The sequence below is a fragment of the Dreissena polymorpha genome, chromosome 6 (genome assembly GCF_020536995.1).
Source record: "Dreissena polymorpha isolate Duluth1 chromosome 6, UMN_Dpol_1.0, whole genome shotgun sequence".
NCBI classification, from domain to species: domain Eukaryota; kingdom Metazoa; phylum Mollusca; class Bivalvia; order Myida; family Dreissenidae; genus Dreissena; species Dreissena polymorpha.
The window spans coordinates 115,545,856-115,564,934 of record NC_068360.1 but is presented as its reverse complement, the minus strand read 5'-3'; the positions used below and the strand labels follow the sequence as shown (position 1 = coordinate 115,564,934).

Here is a 19,079-nt window from a genome sequence, read left to right as displayed (position 1 = left end):
CAATGCACAGCACTTATTCAACATGGTTGTACAATCACTTTCAAACCAAATAAAATCATAATAAATAAAATCAAGCCAGTGCCGTTTATGCAACTGCTGTTGGTATTGCATTGTCATTCACTGTAAGATAAACTTAGCGTGGTGGTTGATGTGTTCCTCGATGAATGTGGCGATGAAATAGTAGCTATGGTCATAACCCTGGAATAAAAATAAGGACACAAATATTAGCTTACATAGGTTGAACATGAGATGCTTGTAAAACATGTATGTCTTCTAAGGGAAGCCAAGTGTCAATCAAAAGTGCAATTGTAAAATGATGTTGAAATATTGCTTTCCCCGAGTGACCTTGACTTTTCTTGCTGTATTGATCTCAAGATTGATACAGGCCTTCCTTTACTAAAGATTAATCAGCACACAAATGACCATATGTTTAAGCGGCTTGTTCATAGATGTATGCATTTTTCAAACATTCTTGTCAAATAAGCTTACTATTAACCCATATATGCCTAGTAGACCCTCCCATCCTTCTAAATTGGATCAATTTATTTCCAAAATAAGGAATGTTTATAATATTCATTTCTATATTTAGAGTATTTCTTACAGAAATTCCTTAAAACAAACAGCGCAGACCGTGACGAGACACTGCATCATGCGGTGTCTCATCTGGGACTACGCTGTTTGCCAAGGCCTTTTTCTAGATGCTAGGCATAAATGGGTTAAAGCTCTAAGTGCTGTGAATAGTGTTACTAACTACAGTTGCAAGAAAAAAAAGTAGAATAAAAGGTTTTTCCTTCCCCAGGATTTGGAAACTGGACTTCTTAAATCAAAAGTGACACCCATGACCTTGACCTTTTGACCTCAAATTTGCATGATTGTTTGTCAAAGAATTCGCTATGTAGCATGCAGAAACAAATTGGTTTACATTTCATCTAACAAGCACCTTGTGAACTTTAACAAACTGTTTGGCGGGTAGGTGCACAGCAGGATACTCCTAATATTTCTAAGTGGGGCATAATAATAATAAAATAACAGAGACAGGCAGCATAGCACAAAAATTACTTTTATGGCTTATTTTATGGAAGGCAATATTTGTAGTGGTACAGATTATACAATTTATTTCTTTAACTTAAACTTTAAAACTTTAAAGGTTGTAAAAAATAACTACAAGGTTACCTCATGTATCCTCAGATTGATTGGCACATAGTTGGACGCACATTCAGCTGACAGATTGTCAGGCAGGAGTTGTCCTTCCACATAGAAGTTGTCTGCCTTTCCCTGGTCAACAAGCATATTAAGGGCAGGACCAGTGTACTTCTTCAACAGTTCTGTGGCATCATAGTCCTGTGGCCAAATACATTAAACACTTGAAATGACAAGCCATTTTTCTTGCTTTATTAATCTTTGATATATTGGTATTTTTATACATGATGATGATGATGATGATGATGATGATGATGATGATAATAATGATGATGAGCAAAATCACAATGCTTAAATGATCATGATAAGTGTCATGATAACAACTGCAATAATAATGGTGACCATGACAATGTATGTAAATAGATTGCATAATATAAACAAGAGGGCCTAAAAGGCCCAAAGTTGCTCACCTGAGATAACAAGATATTATTGGGACAAATCTTCTGACCAAGTTTCACGAAGATCGAAAAATAAATGTGGCCTCTAGAGTGTTAACAAGGTTTTACTATAGCCATATATATATACATATAAGGAAAAATACCCCGCCCCCTAGCATCCATGTTTTTCAACCAACCAGCATCATTTTTGAACTCGTTCAAGATATTATCGCGATGAATCTTCTGACCAAGTTTCATGAAGATCGGACAGTAAATGTGGCCTCTAGAGTGTTAACAAGATTTTACTATAGCCATATAAGGAAAAATGCCCCGTCCCTTGGAAGCCATTTTTTCAAGCAAACATAATTATTGTCAAACTACTCATCCAAGATATCATTGAGACCAATCTTCTGTCAAAATTTCATGACGATTGGAAATAAATGTGGCCTCTAGAGTGTTAACAAGGTTTAACTATAGCCATAAATAGCCATATAAAGAAAAATGCCCCGCCCCTGGTGGCCAGGTTTTTTTAGCAACCAAACCCATTTTCGAACTCATCCAAGATATAATTGGGACAAATTTTCTGACTAAGTTTCATGATGATCGGAACATAAATGTGACCTCTAGAGTGTTAACAAGGTTTTAATATAGCCATACAAGGAAAATAGACCCGCCCCGTGGTGGCCATGTTTTTCAACCAACTGGCATCATTTTTGAACTCGTCCAAGATATTATTGGGATGAATCTTCTGACCGAGTTTCATGAAAATCTGACTATAAATGTGGCCTCTAGAGTGTTAACAAGATTTTACTATAACCTTATATAGCCATATAAGGAAAAATGCCCCTCCCCTTGGCGGCCATGTTTTTCAAGCAAACGTAACCATTTTCGAACTCATCCAAGATATCATTAAGACAAATCTTCTGAACATATTTCATCAAGATTGGACAATAAATTGGCCTCTAGAGTGTTAACAAGGTTTTACTATAGCCATATAAGGAAAAATGACCCGCCCCTGGCGGCCATGTTTTTCAACCAACTGGCATCATTTTCGAACTCGTCCAAGATATTATTGGGATGAATCTTCTGACCATGTTTCATGAAGATTGGACAATAAATGTGGCCTCTAGATTGTTAACAAAATTTTATTATAGCCATATATAGCCATATAAGAAAAAATGCCCCGCCCCTTGGCAGCCATGTTTTTCAAGCAAAGATTACCATTTTTGAACTCCTCCAAGATATCAGTGGGACAAATCTTCTGAGCAAGTTTCATGAAGATCGGAAAATAAATGTGGCCTCTAGAGTGTTAACAAGGTTTAACTATAGCCATTTAAGGAAAAATACCCCGCCCCCTGGCGGCCATATTTTTCAACCAACCGGCATCATTTTCAAACTCGTCCAAGATATTATTGTCCATGTTTTATGAAGATCAGACAATAAATGTGGCCTCTAGAGTGTTAACAAGATTTTACTATGGCCATATATAGCCATATAAGGACAAATGCCCCGCCCCTTGGCAGCCATGTTTTTCAAGCAAACGTAATCATTTTTTAATCCATCCAAGATATTATTAAATCCAATCTTCTGACCAAATTTCATGAAGATTGGGCAATAAATTTGGCCTCTAGAGAGTTAACAAGGCAAATGTTGACGCCGCACAACGCACAACGGACGATGGAAAAAAAAAACGATCACAAAAGCTCACCATGAGCATGTTGTGCTCAAGTGAGCTAAAAATAGGCCACTTGGAATTACTGAATCTCTAATGAAAATCTATATACCACCACTGTTGTTCAATTCGATTTTCCAATTAAAGCCTTGTAAATCGATTGATCGATCATTCTTAAATAGGTCAAACATGATTTAAATCACAATGTGTCTTACATTAATCGGTAGTCCTTGCAAGTATTGGAAAGGTCTTGTATGGGTAAAGATAATGTGAAATGCACTCACTGCTTACCTGCCATTTAGACTGGTCCCCTCCAAGATATCCTGTGAAAGCTTTGATCCACCACTGTGCTTAAATTGGGTTGGAGATAGGGGCAAAAGCACTCACTGACTGGAACTTGCCAGGATTCTTGAGTGCACAGATGAGTGCCCCATGACCTTCCATACTGGAACAGCAATTATTTATAGGATTTTGTTATAGCAGAATCTCAGTCACATCATGGCAGTCACTTAACCTATTAGCATTGATACTGAGTGAACATGGTTAACTTGTACAATGTGTATACAGTGACAGCAAATGGCAACTGTACTACTTGAATCAGACACCAATCTCCGTGCACGCTATGTGGCAAGAATGGAAATTGAACCTTGATTTGGAATGTTTACATAAGCCAGAGACAGAGTCAAACGCTAACGCTGACAAGTGGATGAGAAGGATTGGTCAGCCCAGAGTTTCTAAGTTTAACTAGAAATGGCGTGACAGAGGCCGACGCGTATCCCCACGCAGCAGGACTGGTAATGGGGTCATGCATAATTGAGATTGACCGCATTTTCATAAGAGATGTTCAGTATTAATTGGAAGTGAATTGGTGTAGAAATGAAGAAGTTAATGTAAGATAACATAAAACAAGAGATGTGTTTGTCAAAAACACAATGACCCCTCCTGCGCCGGTTAAATTTATTTATAAAAAACAAGAGATGTGTTCGTCAGAAACACATTGCCCCCTACAGCGCCGCTTTGAAATAAAATTTCTATTAATCATTTGGCAGGTATAGAAATCATCTCCCTTAAAAGCTTATTACTTCCCTTGGAATTTGTTTTTTGACATTTGACATTTAAGGATGACCTAGAACTTTCTGCACTCAAAATGTGCAGCTTCATGAGATACACATGCATGCCAAATATCAAGCTGCTATCTTCAATATTGCAAAATGTATGGCTAATGTTAAAGTTTTCGGACAGACACACAGACTGACAGACAGAAGACTGACTGACAGTTCAAATGCTATATGCCACCTTACTGCAAGAGGGGCGGGGGGGGGGGGTAGACAGTAAAAAATGACCAAGTCAGACATCGCTGACTACCAAGGCCTGTGATTTATCAAAGAGATCATTGCCACAGTTAATTATGGACATAAGTCCACAGATAAGTTATGAAAACTACCATTAACAAATAAGTACAGGAAAGAAATGATAATTATATCATTAAAAAAACCTTTGACAAATCAATCATTTAAGTTACAAATAAACAAAATACAAAATCTGTACAGTAACTGTGAAAAGAACTTAAATTTTTGGTAAGGAAATATATAATCTGAGATTCATAATTATATAAATTACTTCCCTTGAAAATAATTGTCTCTAACAAATCTCTATTTTTAGTAGGAAATAATTATAAGACACTACGGTGATTGTAGATTCACAGCTAACCTTCAGGTACCTAAGACACTTGTATGCCCAAAAGTATCATTGTGTGCTTGGCTTGACCATAATATGTTATTTTGATTATGCTTCAGTTGTATGGTTTCATATAATCATATATAAAATTTCAATATATCACTATAATTATATATAAAATTTCAATATATCATTTGGCAGGTTTATAAACTATCTCCCTTTTAAAGCTTATTACTTCCCTTGATTTTGTTTTTTGACTTTTGACCTTGAAGGATGACCTTGACCTTAATCTTCCACCACTCAAAATGTGCAACTTCATGAGATATACATGCATGCCAAATATCAAGTTGCTATCTTCAATGTTGCATAATTTATGGCCAACCTTAAATTTTTCGGACGGATGGACAGACTGACTGACTGACGGACGGACAGTTCAACTTCTATATGCCACCCTACTAGGGGCATACCAAATCATTTGGCTGGTTCATTACTTACCTCCCTTTAAAGCTTATTACTTCCCTTGGATTTATTTTTTTGAGCTTTGACCTTGAAGGATCACCTTGACCGTTCACCACTCAAAATGTGCAGCTTTATGAGATACACATGCATGCAAAATATCAAGTTGCTATCTTCAATATTGCAAAAGTTACAGCCAATGTGCCATACCGGGAGCATAACAAGAGCTGTCAGAGGACAGCACGCTCGACTATTTGAGTGCTTGACAGTATAACGTAAGCCATCATGGAGAAATTGTTCATATTCAATAATTTATTAGACGATCTTTCAAAAATAAATAAAGTAAAAAAAATGTTTGGGGGGTAGGGGGGGGTTGAGAGGGGGTATAATGTGGGGTGTGGTCATTTGTTAGATGATATTTCAAAAAGAAAAAAGAAAAAAAAACATTTTTGTGGGAATCGGTTGGTCGGGGGGGGGGGGGCAGGGAATCTTGGGTGGGGCGTGGGGTATTGTTTGGGTGGAATCCGTAAGTATTCATAAAATCTTATCATAAATAAAGAAGTTATGGCAATTTAAGCAAAATGTTCAATTATCTAAGTAAAAAAGGGGCCATAATTCTGTTAAAATGCTTGATAAAGTTGTCTGCTCTTGTTTATAGATTGGGGTCATGTTGGTGAAGAAGTATGCAAAATATAAAAGCAATATGTCAAAGGACATAGGAAATATTTGGGGTTGTACACAAACTTAAACATAGAATTATCAATAATATGCATATTCTAAGTATAAAAGGGGCAATAATTCTGTCAAAAAGCTTGATACATTTGTCTGCTCTTGTTTATAGGTTGGGGTCATGTTGGTTAACAAGTATGCACAATATAAAAGCAATATGTCAATTGACATTAAACATATTTGGGGTAGTACGCAAACTTTAACATTTGCACGCAAACGCCAACGCAAACGCCGGCGCCGGGATGAGTAGGATAGCTCCACTATATATATTTCATATATAATAGTCGAGCTAAAAATGAGTAAAAATCTCTGACCCGGCCCCACCCCAACCCCATAACTTTAAACCCAAGGGTCAGATCACAATTCCAAATAGTACAGGGTCGCACATATGCTCATAACTACCATGTGTGTAAGTTTGAAGGTTCTAGTGCTTATAGTGTAGGAGGAGATAGTGGCCAGGATGGACGGATGGACAGACAGATGGCGGAGATAACCACAATATCCCCACACTTTAAAAAAGCGTGGGGATAATTAGATAAGAGGGCTTTCAGGATGGACCCACAGACATATGAACCCTTTAAGTGCTTAATTAGCAACATGTGCTTAGGTGAGCTAAATATATAAAAGTGGGATCCTCGTCCACCACGAGGTGATGTTTTGCAGGAAGGGTCACTCTCCCTACGTAAAATGATAAGGTAATGCATCAAGGTCAAAGGTTAAGTCTTGCTAAAAAAAAACTTGTCAAGACTGTATCGTCATCATTTATCATACAATTTTTAAATAGCTTTGAAAATGTGTTGACATCTGTCATCATTTTAATGCATGAGGGTACTAATCATGTTGCTTGCACAAAAAAGAAAAGTGACAGGCAGAAACATATGATGACATTTCATGTTGCACTTAATAAAAAATGTTTTGTGTTGGACAAATTTCCATACAAGTGTAACATCCTGAGTTGGGAAATGAGTGCATATTTGATTTTGTTTTCTTGATGATTGAGTTAGTTTTAATCTGAAAGATATGACCAATTGCAAAAGTCACATGAAACTTCTCAATCATCTGTATGACTAAACCCATTAAAATAAAGTTTCAATTCTTGTATTCACATTTCAGGAATGGAGCCTTTTGCCCTCATTTTGGAGGAAAGTACTGCCACTTTGGAGATCATTTGAAACGGCCACCGGAAAAACTTTGCGAAACCGAAATTTCGCAAACTTAAGTACCCTTTTTCTTGAAGGTTTGCTTATTTGTGATAAAGTATAAGATAAAAGTCTAACTTGTGATTAATAATTGGTTATTTTTGCTTGTTAAATGCGTTTTCTTCACTATGAACTTTATTTGCAAAGTTGGGGTTTCCATGGGATTTTTGTATTTTCCCATGGGATTTTTCATTATCCCATGGGATTTTTCATTATCCCATGGGAATTTTGGTTTCTTCCATGGGATTTTTCTCCAGCTTTTTTTATGGGAGAAAAAATCCCATGGGATTTTCAAAAACATAAAACACGTTCGTTTGTGCTTAGTTATCGATTTTAAGCATTGTTAAAGCATTTGTGCTTATTTTCGTTCAATTTACTTTGATAGAAAAAAAATCTCATTTTTTTATGGGAAAAAAAATCCCATGGGATTTTTTTCTGATTTTTAGAGATTTATTCATGTAACCTTCAGAAACACTACCTTTTAACAAATGATGAGCATTTCTCGCGATTTTAACGCGTTAAATCGTGTCTAAAAAAAATAAAAAAATCCCATGGGATTTTTTACTCATGGGATTTTTTTGTCCCATGGGATTTTTTCCAATGGGATTTTTTTTCCAATGGGATTTTTTTAAAGGTATTAGTTTCTAAAAGCTATATAATAATAATAATAATAATAATAATAATAATAATAATAATAATAATCGTGCTCAATATGATGAATTTGTACTTTTAAGCGACTAACATTTTTATTCGAGCCGATCGTCGAGTCCGAATGGTGAGTATAAGAGCAATTTAACAGTACAAATAAATCTCACTTGTGTAGAGAACGCTACCGTACTATAAAATAATCTTGATAATAAGTCATATCATTTCTCGACAGAAAATGAAAACAGTATCCATATTGATGTCAGCAATGTCCCCTGCTATGATTAATATTGACAAAATGAAAAACCTTGACAATAATTCCGTGTCGAATACGCATTAGATTATAGCAATCAAATTCATATAAGCATTGATAAGATAATATGCGAAAATGGGTCTTATGTCAAATACGGCCAGCGTAGCTCCATTCCATAATGTCCGGTATTAAGTCACGTCAAGTTTCGTGGTCGAATTATAGCATAATAATCATTTTCACATTACGCGAATCATATGAGTTTCCCTACATATATTGTGTTTAAATTTATGTTACACTAATGTGCGATGATGAAAAGGGGATTTCGGTAATTCTACATTCGCCCGCCTAGTACCGAAATCCCAATATTTACGCCTTAAAGGGTCAATAGGTCATCGGTATGAATGGTTTTTGACTTCACATGAATGTTAAGGTGCAAAAAATGATATTAATTTTAATTATTAAGCACTCTTGACAGCATTAAGTTGCCTCTCAGTGGGGATTTCGGTAATTCTACACTAGAACTTAAACGCGCGCCGGTACCGAAATCCTGCTGTACAAACCTTCAAGTATCAACAAAATTATTATAGTGTTTTTTTTTTCATTAGCAACCAGTGACATGTATTATCTCCCATTCGGCTACTTCTTTTGGAAAATAATTAGCGGGGATTTCGGTACTGCTACATTCGTACGCCCAGAGCCGAAATCACCCATGTTTACGCCAATCCCCCATATTACGCCTTAAAGGGTCTATATGTCATTATGTTTGGGTTTTGGCTTTTCATTAATGTTGATTTGTACACAATCATATTAGTGTTAATCATTAAAACACTCTTATTAGAATATTTTTTCCATTATTAAATAGTTTATTAATGTGAAAAATGTGTAAACGAATGTAAAAAAGGTAAAATGTACATTTAAAACATTGGTTACACAAAAGTATATGTAAATATAACATGACATAGTAATCATAAGTCTTCAGAAAGTATTTTCCAAACAAATCTGATGAAACAAATGATATCGTACTTCCTTATTTACAATATGCTATACACTTTTGCAATTTAGTTATCAATGTTTAATCAAAGCATAAATCAGCATATGTTGCCTCTTAGCGGGGATTTCGGTAATTCTTAACAAGCACATAAACCCGCGCCGGTACCGAAATCCCCGCTGTACGAACCTTCAAGTGTAAAAAAATACTGATTTAGGTTTAAATAAAGGGAACAATAGTATTTTTGGCCACCAAAAAGCACTTCCGCGTCAACAAAACGATTGAAATTATGTCAGAAACCCAGCTTTTCATTGTATATATTGCAATACACCATCGGCCGCCGAGAGCGGAATACTGCGCTTTGCCGCTAAACAATGTAAATTGCATCTAATTAAATGTCAATTTTCGATTTTATTACAAAAATAAACACTGCCTTTTTATAAATATGTCAAGCACGTACACTTAACAAAAAAATCGATATATCTTTATGTAATGTAGAAAAGTAAAGCGCTTTATATATAACAATGTTTTATAATGTCTCTCTGGTTGAGAAAAAAAACTAAACAAAACCATGTAGAACATATAATATGTTTTCATAATTAAAAAAAAAATATTTAATGATGACCGTGATGTTTTATAATTGATATAAGTTCACGTGTCATTGAACGAGTTAAGGGAGAGATGCGAATTAAATTACACATAATTAAAAACTGATACTATACTGTCAGCTTGATTTATAAATTGTGTTCCATCGCGCCAATATATTCATTGTTCCATGAACTTGTGTATACAAGCAAAACGATTGAAATTATGTCAGAAATCCTGCTTTTCACATGAAATGATCTTTAACACTTTATTTATTCCAATCAGGTAAATAACAAATACAATAAAAGGGGAAGTCTATACTGTGTATTAGAAACTTGTTGTGGTGATCCCTATCTTATCCGCTCAATACACATCCACCTGGCCACTGTACAGAAAAAATTAGATTTACTTCCAAAATAACTGATCTCATTAATTGCTAACTTGTTGTTTACATTTTAAATTAACAACGATAATAGATCAACATCACCGTTGCACAATTATTAAGTTCACAGTAATCTGTACTTAAATAGAGATAACCTAATTAAAGACTGTGCTAATAAAGAACAAAGCGTTAATGTGGATATTAAGAAATTAGATCCTTTTTTGCATGACACTGGCAGTATATCATTTTATCTTATATAAATAAGCTACATTTAAGACATGGATAAAATTAAAATAAGACATATTTGCATCTTTCATTTCTTGAAAAAAAAATAAGCACGCAGTCACATATAAATAAGATACATTGAAGACACAGAAAAAAATAAATAAGACACATTTGCATCTTTCACTAAATTTTCTTAAAAAAACATGTGAAACTGAAGAAAAACATTTATCACTGACACATTATTCTAAAAGTCGACTGACAACTTAAGTTCAAAGAGGGATTTACAGTTAAATAAGATCCATTTTCGCATGATGCTGGTTGTAGAGCAAGCAATACATTTCTTACTGACACATTATTCTAAAAGTCGACAGGCAACATAAATTCAAAGAGGGAACCACAATTAAATAAGATCAATTTTCGCATGATACTGGTTGTATAGCAAGTAGTCACATATTAATTACAGCTTGCATTAGTTGCAATAATTTTGTTACGTGCGCGTGCTTCTGAACGTTGCGTTAAGCGAGAGTGTTGTCATTTTGTTAGTTTTATATTTTGGTATTATGTATGATTATTGCTTGTTTTGAATTTGAAATAAACGCTTTCTGGCAAATAAGCATCGTCTTAATTTTAATACAAATAATGAACATTTGACATACAAAATGTCCAATAACATACCGGCAATAACATTATATATATGTTAATTTCTTTGCATGTTTATACCGAAATTATAGCCGACATCGGCAGTTAGGGAAATTTTGTGACACACTTTAACACATCAAACATGCATGATAGTTCTTTTTTCATATGATATTCCCCTGGTTGCTTACCGGTGTATTGGTGCAGTTGATAACCCCGCCGGGACTACAGTAGGGTGCTAATACACACGTGTATCGTGTTCAATACAATCGTCTTAATTTTAATACAAATAATGAACATTTGACATAAAAAATGTCCAATAACATATCGGCAATAACATTATATATATGTTAATTTCTTTGCATGTTTATACCGAAATTATAGCCGACATCGGCAGTTAGGGAAATTTTGTGACACACTTTAACAAATTAAACATGCATGATAGTTCTTTTTTCATATGATATTCCCCTGGTTGCTTACCGGTGTATTGGTGCAGTTGATAACCCCGCCGGGACTACAGTAGGGTGCTAATACACACGTGTATCGTGTTCAATACCCGATCCATGCTACAACGAGTAAGAACGGGAATTTCGGTAATTCTACCTTTTTAAGCTTGCGCACCTCTAATGGGCACATATCCAAATATAATTTAATTAATTATTTTCCTAATCAGCATCATTTCACTAAACTACATGCAAATTTGTAGGTAGGCTTTCCATGCTTAAAAAAAAATAAACCGATTTTTTCAAAACCACCCTCACGCTCGGCTTTTGTCCAGTTTATTTTCACCCCTGGGGTATATAAAAGTTCCATAATTCATTCAAATTTCCAAATATGGGCATGCAGTTGGTGTGTACAGGTGCAGTAAAGGTGTTTAAAGTTTAAACAAGATGAAATAAGTATTCTTTTACAGACATTTATTTTTTACAAATTTTAATCTATGGAATAGCGCCATGAAATGTAAGTGATTTCAGCCAAGTAAAAATTGGGTCGGTTAAAAAGAAAGTGTCATAAAATTCAAAATAGTATCATTTAAGTTATATTTTAAACTAAGTTTTTATAGAAACACAATATACAGCAAAAATACCAAAAAATAGACAGATTTACCGTTTACTATTTGAAATAAAAATAAAAATGCAACATGCATCATTCGTATTTTCAGCAGTAAATTAATCAATTTAGCCATAACGTTGTTTTAATTTTAAAATTGAAGGATGTGCATACAATTTTCAACATATTTAACAATAAACATAGCGTATGTGCTATATTAAATCAAATTACGTTAGAAAAGAAATAAAACGCGTCCCAAAAAGTATGCGATGTCGGCAGGAATCGAACCTGCGCGGGAAAATCCCAAAAGATTTCTATTTCATCGCCTTACCCACTCGGCCACGACAACTTCACATCTGTGTAACCTTAAATTAGATATATATAAGTAAACAGGTAAAAAGGCTCGCTCGATCTTTGAAGAAATCGCGAAATCGTATTTTTCAGATGATAATTGGATCAAAGTCAATATTTATAGTGAAAATAATGTATTCTAAATGAATAAGTTAAACATATATCAAAATTCGAAGTTTGAAAAAGATAAAATGCATCTCTCGGAAATAAGCGATCATTGAAGATCGGCAATGGCTTATGTATGAAGTGAAAGGACAGTTGAAAGTTTCCATTTTGCACGTTAATGATTCTGATAATATGGTGACAAAGGCAGCAGTCCTATGTAGTATTGTGTTTGACCGGAGAGTAGCGTGATCTGTGTCGGTGTTGGGCGCTCTGAGGGCGCAATCCGGCTACATAGGTACATAGGAACCTCTTGTGGCTATAGTCCATGGATCGGGTTCGGCAGACAGGGAACATGTAAATTTTTATATGTATGTTTTATATCTTAATTACCTAAACGTATATTTATCCTGGTTACTTATTTACTGAGGTTTGAGTTAGTCGCAATGATTGTAGATACGTTGTACTATATTTAGTAAGTATTTGGAGGACGAGTGGCACGGGCACGCGCTTTATTATCACTTATGCAAGGAACGCGTTTTGTTTATATACGTATTTTTGATATTCCGATAGGCTTAAGGGAGGTAACTTATTCAAGTAAAACGCGATAGTGTGTGTGTGTATTTGAGATTTATTTACAGGTCGTCCAGCGTCTTCTCGACTACAGATGTATCGACCTGCCCCTGTGACCCTTCAGGGGAGAAAATAAGGTCATATTATACATCATAGCACGATGGCCAATGAGACCTTAATGTGACTAGATGCTTTTTTTTTTTTTTTTTTTTTATTATTATGTAGTGGTTTGCCTTTTATCAAAATGGTTTTTGCAGTATTCCTATTATCTCTAGATTATCATTATCCGTATTGGCATTAATGTTAATTCCTTATAGTTTGTGTGTGGTTTTTGTGCTCTCCGCCCCAAGAGGTGTTAGTGGGGGTTCGAGCGGGATACAGTGGGCGCCCCGATTCCAGAGGCGCCCCTGGTTCTTTTAAGTGCCCGGTGTACAGCACCGATACACTGCACCCCCGTTTAACGTCCCTCGCGGAGGACTTGTTAGTACATAAACATAGATTAGTACAGATATTACTCTATTGCCCTGTGTCTTGGTGTAAATTCACATGGGCTCTCTCTGTTGTTTAATTTAAGTTTAATATAGTAGAAAAGGGGCTGCGTTTGTGTGGTTGGACCGAGATGACTGGTTGGTTGTTGGTGGTACAGGGAGGACAATATCTGGTTCTACACTTTCGTTCTTTGGGAGACAATTTTCACGCGCCTTTATTTGTTTTTGAGAGAGAGAGAGAGAGAGAGAGAGAGAGAGAGAGAGAGAGAGAGAGAAAGAGCGCACGTTCTTCTTCCTGTTTATATTGCTAGTGGTTACACAGATGGTAATTATATGTATTAGTGCATTTTGTTCAGGAGGGAATAGATCTGGGATGTTAATACTGACCATCCCTCTAATTCGATCTGATCCTCATAGTGACAAGGGTAATACGTGCAGGTTAGCAATACAAGGTTTGCAATTCAACTTCAAACGTAACAAGGCACAGGCATGCAAGGAAAAAACTTACACTACTCTACAAGAAAACATCACCTACGCTACAGTAGGGGAAACAACAACAACAAATACCGTCACCATTCTTTTTTTATTTTTATTTTTGTCATGTTGGGTATGTCATGTCAACGGGGCCAGAGTGCACGGATGTCATGTCAACGGAGCCAGAGTGCACGGGCGAGAGATATCTCTTCAGGCGCGCCCTCTGGCCCAGCTGACACGCTCTACTCAACATGTTCAAGTCTTGTACATATGGGAAAAATGTTAACTAATCACATTTAATTACAACAATATTTACACCTATAGGGGTTGCACTGTGGGTAAATTTGCCCACGTGCGCACTTACTGCGTCTTCCGATCCTGCGTGGAAGTATGTTATCTGTGTGCTTTTCCCCTACCTTCGTCGTTGTTGCTGATTACAGCTTAAGAGAAGGAAAGCGAGGGTCTCGCGGAACCCTGGGTTTTGTTACCTAGAGCGCTATTTGGTTGTAAAAGAAGGCTTAGAGCTTATCCATAGTGGTCGAAAGGGGCTAAGTGACATATGTATTGGGGGGAGACGTACCCTTCCGTCGTTTTAGTATTATTAGTCTTTATCTATTTATTTATTGGTGCAATTTTCCTATATATCATAAAGCGCAGACGAGGAAACCGCGAACGTTCGTTATAGACAGCTCCCTCATCTTTGCCTTGTTTATAGTATTGTTTATTTATGTATTGACGTCAACAAGGTGTTATTGGACACTGCATTGTAATGTACTACCAATCCAAAGTACATTTGGACCCCAAATACAAATATAGGTTCTCGGCGTGCACATTACATGCAGTGTTTCTATATCTATTTATTTATTGATGCAATTTTCCTCTTGTCATAAGTACATAAGATAGTCATTATTAATTGGAATCTTTAAAATTACATATATCATGGATTGTTTACGGTACAGTTTTAGAACCAAATTAATTAATAATAGTATATAAGTTCGAGCCGGGCCCAGACGAGTGGCCATATGGACAACACCGGAGTGACCATCGTCCGAGACCCACCCGTCATTAGTACATAAAGTAAAACGCGATATTTTTTGCGATGCCTTTTTATAACTCTTGTTTAATTAATTACATACGAATATACAGCTAAATTTAAGATGATTTTTATCAGAAAAAAATTTCGGAGAAAGATATATTGAGATTTTGATATTCCATAGAATGCGAGTCTCCATATATATTTTCTATTGCAGGGGAGGTAATTTAAAAATTTTAAAGTCTCCGAATTGGTCTTTGTTGTATGTATTTACGTTTATTTTCAAGCTAATGGCGATTAAAAAATTAATATATGTGTGTATAAAATATGTTAACCGTCTTTATTTTTTAAATAAATGAAATCATACTGAAACTCTACGAATTGAGGATTTACATGTTTTTATGAGCTGTCAAACATTATTACAAACAACAATTATTATCTTTTTTAATGCAGACACTTTAAAAGACTGTGGGTGCGGACCCAGGATCCTGCGATAAATCAAACGGAAAGGTACTTTAGGTACTTAAGCTACGTTGAAGAAACTCGGACATTGTTGACGCCCTGTCTTCAATAAATACTGTTTTTGAGTGAGGTAAAACTTACAAATGTATTTGTTAGCCAATTGACGTGTATCGTGGTATTTTGAAATTATTTTTAAAATAACTGGGCTAAGCATTGGTTTCGGTAGAAAAGTACTGCAACAATTTCGCTAGATTTGAACACATTTTAACACTCCGCATTATGATATTTTGATTCAATTTTTCATATTTATACCAAGTGAGTTTTCATTTGACCGCCTTGCGGATACAGATCCATTAGCATGTGCTTGTGTATTATAATAACAATTAATGAGTTAATTTACTACTTACAGTATCGTTATTTTCATCAACATCATCGTTTTCATCGTTATCATCATCATCATCATCAACATAATCATCATCTCATCATTATCATCATCATCATCATCATCATCATCATCATCATCATCATCATCATCATCATCATCATCATCATCATCATCATCATCATCATCATCATCATCATCATCATCATCATCATCATCATCATCATCATCATCATCATCATCATCATCATCATCATCATCATCATCATCATCATCATCATCATCATCATCATCATCATCATCATCATCATCGTCATCATCATCGTCATCATCATCGTCATCAACATCATCATCATCATCATCGTCGTCGTCGTCGTCGTCGTCGTCGCCCTCGTCCTGCTCCTCCGCCTCCACCGCATCATCAGCAGCAGCATCGTCATCAGCAACAGCAGCAGCATTATCGTCACTATCACCAACAACATCGTTATGGTCGTCATCGTCGTGATCATCATCATCAGTGTCATCATCATCATCATCATCGTCATTTTTATCGTCGTTGTTCTCCTCCTCGTCGTCGTCATCGTCATCATCGTCGTCATCGTCATTCTCATCATGAACAATTTCAACAACCGTAAAACCTATCGCTCAGCTCATTTTTGCAGTGAATTCGGATGTTATATCAAATCTTTTTGATTTATAGAGTTTGCTGCTTAATGTATTAATAACTAAATAATAATGTTGATAATATTGAAAATAAATGGTTTCAATTTTATTTATCCGTTTAAGATGCAGTATTTGACCAAGTCAATTTGTCGCTAAAAGTATTCATTACACATTCAATCCAAAAAGCGTTACGAGTTGCTATTGAAACTATAATCGCATTCCGATAAAAATGGTGTCTGTATTAGGGCCTGTTTAATTTCTACGCTTCATTGCAATTCATAAAAATATTTTTAAGGGTACCGGTATATCTAGACACACTCTGTTATCCAAACAATCCTTTTGATCATAAACAAATAAACAATGAAATATAAATAAAATTAGATGATAAAAAATGGTATCTTCCTTTTTGCTGTTGCTAGTTATCAACAGAGTAGCAAAACTTTTAAATATAAATTATATTCAATTCATAGCACGCTTAAAGATTTGAAGTTTATATAAATCTATAAGCACAAACATATTTATGTTTGTTAATACAAAGCTGTAGCAGTTTTCTGATTGCGCTTGAAAAGATGTGATTGTTGTTGTTGCATTAATAGTATCATTAGTTTGTATTTCCAGATTAGGTATTCCACCATACATTTTGTTTTTAATCAGATGTCTTATAATTGGCATTGCAATATTTCAATAACGAGTAATCAACACAATTGACTTTATGTATTTTTAATTGTTTATCCATATTATCATTAACACTTGAGGGAAAAATAAGCTGTGTCATTTTTTATTTTTTATTTTACTTATGGTTCAGACAACTCTGCTTTTACTATATGCCGTAATAATTATAAGTTTCCGTTCACTTAAAGATATTGTTTTTCGTGTTGGAAAATTTAAATACGAAAAATATTTAGAGACAAGTGTGTTATGTTTGTTTGTCAATTACTTAATTGAAGTAGAAATAATACATCAGTGTACATAATTTTATTGTGTTGTTCCCTTCGTTCTTTACTTTAAAAATACAACTTAACAGCTTTGCAATCAACTGAAATAATATATAACAAGAAATATCTTTAAAAAAGATATACGGCGTTGATTGTGGTCGATGTTTATGAACGATCAAAAGTTATCTCTATGAGATAAAAAGTAGCGGATGCCTTTTTTTTGCGCAGTTGTTAGCTACATCATAAGCAAATCAATTACGGGGTGTTGCGCCAGATTTCGTGGCTTATTTTGCTTAATGTGATATTATTACTCAGATATCTATATTTACAGAATAGAAAAACACAAGAAACATGAAAATAAACGAGTGCATATAGGTCAGCCGGCAATACTCGAATCTTATTTAATTGCATAATTATAGTATAGCGAATTATTGTGGTCATGCTTAATAAACTGGTCTAAATGAATAAATATTTCTAATTAATTTTATCAAAATTGGTCCTTATCATGCAAATTTTGAAACCATATTAAAAATCGATGATTGACATACCACAATAATATCGCCGAATATCTTTATTTAGTATCTTTCTGATCAAAACAGACTTCAAGTGCACAAAGTTTACGAGACGGCGTTTATATAAAGATTTCTGCAACTGACCGCAAACTGACCTTGATACCTTGCGGATTGGAATGCAATGCATTACAGTCACTACGTTATTGTCAGTAAGACACAATGATCGCAACCCCTTTTGCGAACTCCGGTGATGAACTGTATATAAACTCTGACTTTCACAAAATGACCGCGTATTGACCCGAAACCTTGCGGGTTGAAATGCAATGCAAGTAAGTACTAAATATGACAACATAGCCTTTAGTTAAACGCTTTTGCGCTGGTAATTCTCTGAAAATAAAAGGTGAACGCACAAACTGTATTTATGTCGAAAATTGATTGTAAAACTGTTCTATCTATTGGGCCTTTTCATTAGAGATAAAATTGTTTCATGCAATAAAACAGTGTTACAAAGACGCGGATATGTTTCCAATGTTCTGATGTTATACTCAAATCAGCCAATGGAATAAATGAAGTGTATTCATTCGTACCTAGCCGCGGGAAATTTTATTTGAGTATTATTGGACACTTACAAAGGTCAAGTCAGGGTGAAAAGCTGGCTTATTCAGCTTACGCCGAAAAAGTAAAAACAATAAACGTTTGGCTTTCTTAATACGATATCATTTCAAACGCTGTTGGAAGGAACCATTGCTTATTAGAGGTTTACAAGGTAATTTACCCAAGTACGCAAATGTAATGGTCGATTGCCCTTAGGCATGCTTCTGTTTTATTACTTTAATCCGGTTGTAAAAATGCATGACCGAAGGGTCATCAGATAAGCAAAAACAGGGCCAAAATCTGATAAAATAGCGCTGTTTAACTGACTGTACGAAAATCCGTATGTCCGAAAATTTAGAATCATGAAAACATAAATATTTTGGCTTAAAAAGGAAATGTAAGAAAATTTAGAATGTAAGAGAAAATACGGTGGTTT

The 19,079-nt window shown here is 35.1% G+C and overlaps 1 protein-coding gene and 1 pseudogene across 1 annotated transcript in view; one reads left to right on the top strand and one right to left on the bottom strand.

The window, feature by feature from the left end:
- The window catches only part of LOC127833254 (uncharacterized), a 182,598-nt gene that overhangs the window by 114,719 nt on the left and 48,800 nt on the right, over window positions 1-19,079 (top strand). The gene's annotated exons all lie outside the window — the stretch shown is intronic.
- Window positions 53-3,693, bottom strand: LOC127833261 (S-formylglutathione hydrolase-like; annotated as a pseudogene).